This window comes from Sinocyclocheilus rhinocerous, unplaced genomic scaffold (assembly GCF_001515625.1).
Source record: "Sinocyclocheilus rhinocerous isolate Xijiao unplaced genomic scaffold, SAMN03320098_v1.1 scaffold1295, whole genome shotgun sequence".
In the NCBI taxonomy this organism is placed as follows: domain Eukaryota; kingdom Metazoa; phylum Chordata; class Actinopteri; order Cypriniformes; family Cyprinidae; genus Sinocyclocheilus; species Sinocyclocheilus rhinocerous.
Genome location: NW_015660499.1, coordinates 1,700,449 through 1,713,717, shown reverse-complemented (window position 1 = coordinate 1,713,717; position 13,269 = coordinate 1,700,449). Strand labels below are relative to the sequence as shown.

Genomic DNA, 13,269 nt, shown 5'->3' with positions numbered 1-13,269 from the left:
TACAATAAATTACAGGAAAAAAAAAAAAAATTTAACTAGATATAAAAATGCAGAAATAAGATGAGCAATGTAGAAAATGTATTATGCCAAGAAAAAAAGGTGCGAGGCAGAGCTGGTGTAAAAACACATTCAGACATGCAAAGACAATTTCTTGAACACCTGGACCTCCCAAAGCAGGTTTCAGATAGCCGGTTATTTCTTCTTATCACTCCACAAAGAACAAGCGACTAGACAGGCCCACCGCAGAACTGCAAGCCCCTCACGTCCTCCACCATTAACACACGGCGCAGCACTAGTCTGCTATGACACGCTGTTTATCAGAGGTCGAGGTGTGTTTGTGCCAGCGCGGCTACAAGAGAATGATTGAGCGTGTGACGGAAATGTTACGCCCCTTAACATACTGTGATGCCCTTTGTCCCGGCGCGACAAGACAAAAACAATAGAGAAAGGAAAACTTGAAATCGCATCATATGACCCCTTTAATTCCACACCAAAGACTTTTTTGGCACTTCACGTTTGATTTTTGATTTTGCAGTCAGCCGGATGGATGGTCATGTCAGCACAGGAGAAAAATATAATATATACTGTATATGTCATTTTTATGGATTTATATGTATATATATGATATGATATGTATTTATACCATTTTTATGGATATTTTTAATTGACATTTTGCAGGCAGTGGAGTGGATGCTTACATGAGCACAGGAGAAAAAATGCACTGTGCTGATATAATGCGTTTAATTTGTATGGGTTTTTAAATTCACATTTTTTGTTTATGTTTTTGTCATTCTGCATTTGAACTCTGCTGATATAACTGATATATATTTATATAATTAAAAAAATAATAATAATTTTGCAGGTAGCGGAGTGGATGCTCGTGTGAGCATTTTTATTTAATTTCTTTCTAACTCTGCTTATTTTTATGTATATATTTTTTTAATTAGCATCTGTGGGATTGTTTTGTTACCTGCTTTCTGGTCCAGCAGGTGAAAATGAAAAAAGTTAAGAAGTAAAGTAACATCACACTTCTCCTCTTATTATTCATGTTGTGAATTTTAATACTAAAGTTGGTTTAACAGTGGTGTTTGATTTTCTTACTGCTCTGATCTCTAAACGAGCTTTCTACGAGTAAAACACTCCAGATATTTTTAGGCAGACCCATGGAAAAGAAAACATTTTGTCCTAAATTTTAGATATATGTATTTGAATGGCATACAATTAATCATTTGCATTGCACATAAACGGAATGTGGTGCATGTTTGTCAGTTATACATAAATGAAACAGTTAAGATTTCTATAATAGTATTAACAAACTGAATGCTTTAAACACACAATAACCAGCTTTATATATTTATCATCAATAAATCCAATTTTTCAATCGTATACATGATTGATTATAACTAAATAAATTTAGTTGTTTTCACAAACAGATTTATGCTGATTCCAAGCAATTTGTATCAATGCATTTTAAAAACATGATTATGTAAATACATTAAAATAGGTACAAATAATAAAGTAATCCATGATTTTTTGGGTGCAGAAATCTCACACGTTTTATGTATGACTGACCAATATGCATCACGTTAAATGTTCATTAGGTTATGTTGCATAACGGACAGGATTTTATATGCAATTCAAATACATAAATATTCAATTTAGGCCTAAATATTTTAAAATCGGCAATCAAAAGTCACAGATCTCAATATGAACTCAAATATGAAAAATATGAATTTCTCAATACATTCACCCAGGGGTAGGTAATCTGAGCTGCAACATTCATTTTATAGCTCTATACTCTACTAGATGTTAGCTATTGACTCATTTGTGTCTGTTTTTCTCATAAGGTGTTTTAGACAATGTTGATAATTAAAGAAACATTAGTGTGCATTAGACAAGCTATGAAAGAGCAATCAAACTCTCTGCTAAGGAAACATTAATGCCATTGTTCTGCAGTTTTAAGTGATTTTGAAGATGAAAACCTGAGGACAAGATTGTAAATACACCACAGCTGCTCAGAATGACTAGAATAAGATCCACACACACACACACACACACACACACACATACAGTATTCATGAGGTCAATGCAAGATGACATTTAAAGCACAGCAGACAAAGGCAAACAACCGCAAGATGGAAGGAGTGAATATGAGAGAAAGCATGAGCATATGAACATTTGCTCTGCTCTCATTTCCGTTTCATCTAGTTCCTTTTCTTTGGTGTCACTTTCATTTTTAATGGCAACAAAATAGTAAAGGTAGCCACATTCCCAATTCAGACCTCAGGCACAGAAATGCTAATTCAGCACAGAGCACATCTCATGAAATGCATCTCTCAGACAGCGGCTCTCAGTTTAAGCAGACGTCTAATTAGTTAACGGTGACTGAACGGGATCGACAGAGAGGTGCATGTATATAGATAGAAGAATGTATTCATGACTGTAGTGATGTTTGAATTATTCCATATATTTACATTTAGTCATTTAGCAGATGCTTTTATTCAAAGCGATTTACAAATGAGGACAATGGAAGCAAGCAAAATCAACAAAAGAGCAATGATATGCAAGTGCTATGACAAGTCTCAGTTAGAATAATGTAGTACACGTAGCAAGGTTTTTTTTAAATTATATAATAAATAGAAAGAAAACAGATAGAATAGAAAAAGAATAGAGCAAGCTAGTGTTTTTTTTGTTGCTTTTTGTTAATTGTATAATAAAAAGAAAACAAAAGATAGAATACAAAAATAATAGAGAATTTAGTGTTAGTTTTGTTTTGTTTTAAAGAAATAAGCAATAATTTCTCAATACATTCACCCAGGGGTAGGTAATCTGAGCTGCAACATTCATTTTATAGCTCTATACTCTACTAGATGTTAGCTATTGACTCATTTGTGTCTGTTTTTCTCATAAGGTGTTTTAGACAATGTTGATAATTAAAGAAACATTAGTGTGCATTAGACAAGCTATGAAAGAGCAATCAAACTCTCTGCTAAGGAAACATTAATGCCATTGTTCTGCAGTTTTAAGTGATTTTGAAGATGAAAACCTGAGGACAAGATTGTAAATACATCACAGCTCCTCAGAATGACTAGAATAAGATCCACACACACACACATACAGTATTCATGAGGTCAATGCAAGATGACATTTAAAGCACAGCAGACAAAGGCAAACAACCGCAAGATGGAAGGAGTGAATATGAGAGAAAGCATGAGCATATGAACATTTGCTCTGCTCTCATTTCCGTTTCATCTAGTTCCTTTTCTTTGGTGTCACTTTCATTTTTAATGGCAACAAAATAGTAAAGGTAGCCACATTCCCAATTCAGACCTCAGGCACAGAAATGCTAATTCAGCACAGAGCACATCTCATGAAATGCATCTCTCAGACAGCGGCTCTCAGTTTAAGCAGACGTCTAATTAGTTAACGGTGACTGAACGGGATCGACAGAGAGGTGCATGTATATAGATAGAAGAATGTATTCATGACTGTAGTGATGTTTGAATTATTCCATATATTTACATTTAGTCATTTAGCAGATGCTTTTATTCAAAGCGATTTACAAATGAGGACAATGGAAGCAAGCAAAATCAACAAAAGAGCAATGATATGCAAGTGCTATGACAAGTCTCAGTTAGAATAATGTAGTACACGTAGCAAGGTTTTTTTTAAATTATATAATAAATAGAAAGAAAACAGATAGAATAGAAAAAGAATAGAGCAAGCTAGTGTTAGAGTCCTTTTTTGCTTTTGAAAAAGACAGAAGATATATGTCCATAGAAAACAACTACTGTGGCGATATCATGGTTTAGTGATTATAGTATATCAGATGAAGAGACGCGCTGTCACTTTACAAATAATCAGAATTAAAAAATTTCACCTTGTCAATGCTAAATTGGGCAATATATTGAATCCAATTTATATATACTGTATATATATATATATACTTAAAACAATTATTCAAATTCCAAATTATATATTACTTTTTAATCCTAAACACACACACCCATATTAATATTTATATATAATATAAATCATATATAAATATGATTTTTTTTGTGTGTGTGTGTGTGTGTGTGTGTGTGTGTGTGTGTACTTGTACCAAATGCCCCCACAAGGATAGTAAAACCTGAAATTTTTGACATTGTGACACGAGGGAAAAAAATATAAAAAATAGTAAATTATGTTTATCTGAAAGTGTAACAATGCAAACAGGTTTTCTGTAAGGGCTAGGTTTAGGGTTAGGGTTGGGTTAGGGGATAGAAAATAACGTTTGGTCAGTATAAAAGTAATAGAAGTCTATGGAAAGTCCCCACAATTCACAGAAACAAACGTGTGTGTGTGTCTGTGTGTGTGTGTGTGATGTATGTATATGTAAAACAAACTGGAAATTAAGCGGCAATTTTAAAAGCACACTCAACTCTACTTTAAATACAGTGTTACCAGTGTTATCAAACATAAAAACGATAGAGGTTGCTATGGTCCTAATCCTCTGTTTGCCTGTGTAACTAGATGTTGATGACAGACTGAGGTCTGATTGTGAGTAAACAGCTGTGTGCTGCTGAAGCGGCTGCCAATTTAGCTTCTCCACCTGACACCTCACATCAGGCTCTCCACACAGGCTAATACTGTTTGTTTGGAGAAAACGCAGATTTCTGTGCATGAGGACTGTACAATGATGCACGTATTATACATGTATGTATGCTTTTTGATTGTTTTAAAAAAATGCATACATTATTTTAGTGTCTTATTTAGGTTAGTTTGACTTGATTGTCAAATCTAGAACCATATTTTATTATATATTATTACAATTTGGTACCAATCCTAAAAGGATCAAATAATAACCATGCAAACAGCAAATAAGCTACAAGATAAACTGAAAATCCAATTTGTTTAGAATTAAGCGTTTTATTAAGGGTTCCCTTTTAATTGGTTCTACATTTTTTAGATCTAATTAGAAATCCATTAGCAGTCTTACAGGATTTTGAAAATGCCAATTTTGTACTTACTTAATTTTGATTTAATTAGGTGTATGATATGATTTAATGAGGTGTATTTATATAAATATATATATAAGAAAATATTGCGTGCAAGATTATGTATTACATTTTAAAGTCTTTTTTCTCTGTGTTGTTGCAGATTTTTCATGAACAAGCACCATTTTCTTCAAAAATTGTAATCATCTAGCCTTTTGTAATGAAAAAACTGCACAAGAAAACTTTTTCTTGAATCACGGCGTATTAAAATGCTGTATATGAGGAGATGAATGGCAGGTTTTGGGCCTGACGTGTGTTTTTATCAGAGGATTGCTGTAGATTAGGCAAATCTGGTTAAAACCTCAGCTACCCTGGGAGAGATCTTACAGAATAAATCCCTGACCTCCATTACCTCACGCAACCTTTGTGATGTTTATGTCCTTTTGCAGGATCTACTGAATGCTGGAAGCTCCGACGGGTCACATGAGTTCAAGCACAAGTGCATTAATCCTTCAATGCCATTAGTCTGGATTAGTCAAACAAAGAATTCCGATAGTCATCTTTAATCACTCTTGGAAGTTGCCTGGGCATGTCAGGAATACATCAGCGTCTGGGATTTGATGCTGTGGTGGGGGATACGAGGTATTTCTCTGAACTGTTTTTCAGGGGCCGTTTACACGACAACAACTCACCCAAAAATCTTTTTATGCGTTTTGATTGTTTGTTTACACAACAACGGCATTTTGGGGACTGAAAACGCATATTTTTGAAAACGGGTTTCAAAGTGGAAGTTTTTGAAAATGGCACCGTTGACAGGTACTGTTTACTAACAAGGTGACAGCGCCAACTACTGGCCTGGCATATGAAATACAGCGTTTTTGGCCGTTTTCGCGGATATGTGTAAACGCAAATCGTTTTGAAAACGTTGTCGTGTATACATGAAACTTTTTAAAAACGCAAGGAAAAAACGTTTCCATTTTTGACTACATTGTTGTCGTGTAAACGTAGCCTCAGTCCGAGAGTTTTGAAGAGACATTCCTGTGGTGTCACGCTTTAGAGACACGCAGGGCCAAAACAAAGACTTCAGTATTATTATCAGTTGTCTGTGTTGTTCATTTATTTATTTAGTCATTTTAAAGACTAAAGCTCAAAACAATAAGACAGCAAATTTAATGATGTGTGTATAGGATGGATGAAAGGTTGAAGGTTCACTCAAAAAAAAAAAAAAAGTAAATTCTGTCATCATTTACTCTCCTTCACGTCTCTCCAAACCCATTTTAGGTTACACTTTATTTTAAGGTGTCCTTGTTACAGTGTAATTCTACATTGAAGTACTGAGTAATATTAATTAACTACATGTACTTACTATATGACTAGGGTTAGGGTTTGGCTTAGGGTTACTTGCATGTGCAGTAATTATGCATAATTTATTGTTATTGTAATAGTAAGTACACATGTGCAACAAGGACACCTTAAAATAAAGTGTTACCCCATTTTATTCTTCCACTGGGGTGAGCTCTAAAAATGACCACCAAAACAAAAGTAGTCCTTATGACTTGTGTGCTTTATTGAATATCTTCTGAAGCAATTCTATAGGTTTGTGTGAGGAACAGAACAAATTTAAGTCATCAAATGCTTAAAAAAAGTCTTTTAGGCTTTAGCTTTCAAATCTCATAATCTTTAAATATGGATTTTCAGATTTTCAGCCAATTTAATCAAAATTTTTATCAGTTCTACATACAAGATATAACTTCTTGGAATGAGGTGTATGAATACTGTTATGCAATGTAAAAATGATTTTTCAAAGTTGTAAATAACGATTATTGGAGTACGTTTTACTAGAAAATACAATTTCAGTCTTTCTACTTCAAAATGTCATGTTTGATTCAATGTGTTACTTGCCATTTCTGTGTTTCTTTGCGATTTCTGAGTGAAAATTAATCCAAAGTTAATCCTATAGTTTTTTGTTATTTTTGGATATTGACATCTGTTCTTATTCACTTTCACTGTAGGAAAAACAAGCCAGGACTTTCTGCTAAACAAAGAAAGTAAGTCATACAGGGGTTGGAATGACATGATGGTGAGTAAATGATAGACTTTTCATTTTGGAGTGAATTATTCCTTTAACAGACCCTCGAAATAAATCATAAGACAACTAACTTGCATAAGCCTTCACGAGCGGGGTCTCTCTCTAAAATAAATATAATCCAGAGCTCTGAAATCTTCACAACCCCACATTTACAAATCTAATTTAATCTGCTCAGTGAAACGCTCAAAGCCGGTCTCATCGCTGAGCAATGACAGTTTTAAATAAGAGTTTTAAACCCGAGTTACTGTACAGCTGGAGGGAGCTGTGGGTGGTTTTGGATTTCTTCACAGAGCAAAACCAATCGCTGAAATGCATATTTGATATATAAAGACTCTAATAGACGGCGTTCCCTCTCCCACGACGAGCTCAGAAAATCTTCTCAAAGCCATAGCCTGCTCTCCTGCTCCTAATTAGCACCGGGATCGAAAATAAGTTGGCTTATACCAACGGCAAAAGAAAAAAAAAAGATTTTTTTTCACGTTAAACCTTCTTATGTCAGAAAATAGACGCCCGCTGGGTAGTTTCAGGCATTTAATGCGGTTTTCTAGAGAGCAGTATGGATGCCTTGTCCTGATTTATTCCCACTTTGTTACTAAAACATGCTTGTGTGGGTTTAAGGTTCATAATTTGCTAATTAGAATTTGTATTCTAATTAGTCTTTCAGTCATACTGCTTAATTTGGATGAATATAGCTCGAAAATACACTCAGATTAAAGCTTTAATTGCTGCTGCCAAACACCAGCTATATTAACAAATCCTGCGGCAAACTGAGTGTAAGAAGTTGAACACTTGACAAAATCACAGGCTCTGCCAGGAAACAAATTTGTGTTTGCAAGGCCAATGCGAAGAGCTTTTCTGAGAAAACTAATCACTGAAAGTTTGCCAGTGCAGTCGAATCAAATCTTTTAATAATATTAAGAGTTTTCTTTGAGGCTCTTAACAGAAGAAAAACTAAATATCCACTACCATGAACATACATTCAGATGTGTTATGTGATATAGTGTTTAGAGTGATGTGTCTGGCTCAAAAACAACAAAATCTTACATTTTTTTTATTTAGTTAGTTAGAAAAACTATTTGCCAATTGGGAAAGAAAAATATATTTCTTAAATTGCACTTGAACAGATTTATTTCTTTGTTTGTTTACTCATTCATTCTTTCTTTCTTTCTTTCTTTCTTTCTTTCTTTCTTTCTTTCTTTCTTTCCTTCCTTCCTTCCTTCCTTCCTTCCTGCCAACTGTTTGGCAGTTGGGTGAGAAAAATTAGGATTTATTCTCTGAAAACACATCTCAATATCTTTCAGTGTATATATAGTTGAGATATTTTTACAGTATTAAAAAAAAAATACTGTTTTTTTTAATAGTGTGAAATTTTTGCCCAGGTCAAGATTTATTTAATTTTTTTTTTATTTCTATGTCTGTTAAATTTCATTTTTTAACTATTTATGGGTAAGAAAAAGACATTCAAACATGTCTTAATAGCTTTCATAATGTTGTTTTGGATGTTTAACGGATGTTTAGATATTTTACAGGATAAAAAAAAAAATATTCATTATGTTTTTTTTTTGTTTTTTTTTTACATTATAGTATGAAATTAAGCTGTTTTGGCTTAGGCCAAAAAATACATTCAATTCATGATTTATTCTCTTAAAAAAATAGTTTTAATAATATCAAATATAAAATAAAAAAATAAAAACTTTCATAGTTTTGCTTTGGATGTTTTAAAGATGCTAAAAAAATTACAGGATAAAAGGACAAAAATGTTAATTTGTATTATTATTATTATTATTTATTTATATGTTATTTATTTATTTATTTATTTATTAACCAAGCTTCAGAGTGCACCAGTATTTATTCAAATGTTTTGAAACATTATTAATCAAATAATTAATTTTTTTTTTTTACTATTCAACTTTGGTCCCACAATGAGTGCTGAAATAACATACTTTATCTTTAATGTAAATTAAATGAAACAAGCAATTGTTATGTTCTCCGTTCATTAGACTGGATTTTTCTAAAAGTGAATGACGTTCACGAGCTGAGGTGACTTAATAATAATCTATATTTCTCATTTTAGCGCTATCTCCCACATTTATCGGTCAGTTTATTTACACACACACACTGTGGGCGACTTTAACCGTTTAAAGCGCAACAGTTTCTCTCTTCACTACAAGATGAGGATCCTACAGCTGCAGCTCTAATCACTGTAATTAAGAGATAATTGGCATTAATTATTCTCACATAAGCTCATCACAAATCAACAGGAAAATGGCTGCTGCTGGTTTCCACACGCGACACACTGTGGTTAAGCTCTCAGAGACGCTTCGAAGCATGTGAATTTACATCACAATGCATGTCTTCTCCTTACTGAAGTGTAAAGCATCTGTCAATCAAATGCAAGAGTGATCGTTTATATTCAGTTCAAATTGGTTTAATATTGGCACATTTGGATGAAATTTGAGCTGCTTGTATCAATCAATTCTATGCATTTATTTTTGACTGTCAGTCAAGCATCAACATTACTATTGCTCAAACTGAAGGGTAGTCATTTTACACAAATCCTTGGTTACAGAGACTTCAGAATGCAGGACATAGCAACACCCTAGAACACCTTAGCAATCTGGAAGCTCTGTAGCAACCCAGAACTCCCTAAAACAACATAGCAACACCTTAGAAACAACCCAGAACTCCCTAGAACCATATAGTAACACCCTAGAAACAACCCAGAACACCACAGCAACCACATAGCAACACCCTAGAAACAAGTCAGAACACCATAGCAACCACAAAGAAATACTGTTTAAACAACGCATAATACCCTAGCAAAGACATAGCAACAACCTTGACACAACTTAGAACACCATAGCAACAACCGGGAACACCATAGCAACACCCTAGAAATAAACCAGAGCATTATAGAAACACTCTAGCAGCAACCCAGAACACCACAGCAACCAATCAAAACACCCTATCACCCACGTATCTACACTCTAGAAAAGACAGAGGAACACCATAGAAACAACCTGGAACACCATAGAAACACCCTAGAAACAAACCGGAGCACCCTAGCAACCAAATATCAACACCCTAGAAAACACCCAAAACTCCCTAGAACCACATAGCAACACCCTAGAAATAAGCCACAACACCATAGCAACCACATAGCAATACCCTAGAAACAACCTAGAACACCAAAGTAAAAACAAAGAAATACCCCAGAACACCCTGACAACAAGGTAGAGACACCCTAGAAACAACCCAAAAAACTCTAGATCCCACATAACAACACCCTATAAACAACCCAGAACTCCCTAGAACCAAATAGCAACACCCTACAAACCAGCCACAGCACCATAGCAACACCCTAGAAACATGCCAGAACACCATAGCAACCACATAGAAATACTGTTTAAACAACCCATAATATCTCAGCAAAGACATAGCAACAACCGAAACACAACTTAGAACATCATAGCAACAACCGGGAACACCATAGGAACACCTAAGAAACAAACCAGAACACACTGGCAACCACATATCAGCTCCCTAGAAACCACCCAAAACACCCCGTCAACCACATATCAACATTCTAGAAACCACATGGCAACACCCTAGCGGCAACCTGGAACACCATAGCAACCAAATAAACAAAACAACCCAGAAGCTCGCACATTAGCCCCTTTCACATAGAAAATCCAGTCAATTGCCGTAAAATTACAGTAACGATTTTACCGGTAAATACAAAAATGCACTGTTCACACAGGCGATGACGTTCCGCCTTTTTAACAGTATAGCACCATTCACACATCGGTTTCAAATTACCGGTAAATTCTGTGACATCATTAACAGAAATGACCTCTAAACGGCTGTGCCTCACGGTGTTGTGTTTGTAAACTTTTTTTTTTTTTTTTTGTGTCAAATATTCACATTAATGCAGCTGCTTTTGGGCCAGAGACATCGCATTAGACGACTTCAAACCGAACTACACAGGGCAGAGTAAATGCTGCATCTGAGTCAGAATGTTATGATTGGCCCAGAGTTGTTGAATTTTGAATTAGACTTTGTTGTAGTAGACGTCTTACGTGAGCGCGTCCTGAATTCGTACGTGCACATACCGGTAATCTTCATTCTGCGTTCACACACAGCATCATTCTGGCAATTTACTGGTAATGTTACAACTTCTCATACTGGTAAATTGCTGGAATAAATTTACTGGTGTTTTTGAAAAGGTCATGTTCACACACAATCTCCTTATGGTAATTTACCGGTAATTTACCAGTAAATTCTGTATGTGTGAAAGGGGCTATTAACAGCCATTCAGAAATGTAAAATTTTTACAGATTCCAGCAGATTGTTTTTGCTCTTTTCTATGTATTTTTATGCACTTTCTGGCCTTAACCTCGCGGTTCCCGTCGTCCTCACTGTCAGCCTCACACCAGCCAAACACAACATCAGGCTCAATGCAGCAGCAGCAGCGACATACACACACACAGCTCTGATAACAGGGCTAATGATGGTTTGTGTGTTAATTGGAGTGCATGGAGAGACTGTAGAGCAGTCAGTGTGTCACGGCTGAATAACAGCAGGACAGAGACACTCAAGCTTTTAACAAGAACAGCATCCTAGGAAGAGGCGCGTGTTTTTAACAGCAGGGCTGGTGCTTCAGATCCTTTAATGAAAAGTTGGACAAACGCAGGAAAGTCCCAGAGTTTACCATTTTCAGAATCGACCAATAAATGGTACACTGTAATAAAAAACAAAACAAAGATGACTGAAGTACACTTAACTAGAAATATAATTCAGTGTAATTCAGTCCTTCTACTTCAAAAGTTTGTTTATTTCAGTGCTTTACTTGCCAATTATCTGTGAAATTTAATAGTGAAATTAGTTGATTTTAAAATTAATTTTAATACTTAACTTTAATATTTTTTATTTTAAAGTGTATTATAGTTGTCTTTTATGGAAGCCCATTTTCACCACTAAAAAAAAATAGTTAATTGCAACTTTTTTATAAAGCCCAAGGATAAAAACTGACTTTATTTCTTAAATTGCGAGTTTTTGTCTCACAATTCTGACTTTATCCCACGCAACAGCGCGTTCATATCTCACAATTCTAAGAAAAAAAGTCATAATTGCGAGATAAAAAGTCACAATACCTTTTATTTTTTTTATTCAGTGGCAGAAACAGGCTTCTTGCATGATCCTGAGATATGATAGCAAAACATTTGGACTAACATTTTTTCATTTTAGTTTTCATTTGAACTTTACCTACTAGTCTAATGCAGTACAGTTTTTCATTACAAAATATGTTATCAGCAACAATGTGAATAAATATGAATAAAATGTACATTAATTTCAGACTGGGCAAAGGCAACAAATCAATATCTCTATTTTAGTGACCTAGAAATAGCACAGAATCGTTGTTTTTCATTGGGCAAAAACTGCATAAGTTTCTAAATCCTAAACCTTTGTTTCTTTCCAGGTATTAAATGAAAAAATCCCAGCTTCTCAATGCCGTCTCAGACGTTTGGACCTGCTGTGCAAAACAACGTGAATAATGACCAGCTCACAGGCGGTGGGGCATGTTGTCGATAGCGACAAATCAATTCAAAAGTTGTTTTGTCTTTGAGGAGTCATTTCATGGCTAAAGCGTGTGACCGCTTGTTATCACTGCAGGCAAACGACCCACAGAAACCTTTCCAAAGGGGTTTGCAGAGATATTATATGTTGTCAAAACACAGCCTGATGAGAGAAACAGCAGGTTTAGCACTGCAACGATTTTGTGTCACTGAAGGCACGCTTCACTGGAACACGCCAATCCAAATACTGATACCAGACGCAATCTGAGAACACAAATCATAGATTGCATGCAATAATTCAGACACATACCATGATTATTGAAGCCTGATCTTGCAATTCTGACTTTAGATCTCGTAATTCTAACTTTACATCTCACAATTCTGATTTTACATCTCGTAATTCTGACTTTCCATCTCGTAATTCTGACTTTAGATCTCGCAATTCTGACTTTAGATCTCGCAATTCTGACTTTACATCTCGTAATTCTGACTTTAGATCTCGCAATTCTGACTATACATTTTGCGATTCTGACTTTACATCTCGTAATTCAGACTTTATATCTTGTAATTCAGACTTTAAATCGCACAATTTTAACTTTACATCTCGCAATTCTGACTTTACATCTCG

At 34.9% G+C, this 13,269-nt stretch overlaps 1 protein-coding gene across 1 annotated transcript in view; it reads right to left on the bottom strand.

The window, feature by feature from the left end:
- The window catches only part of pbx3a (pre-B-cell leukemia homeobox 3a), a 54,660-nt gene that overhangs the window by 14,496 nt on the left and 26,895 nt on the right, over positions 1 to 13,269 (bottom strand). The window lies entirely within an intron of this gene.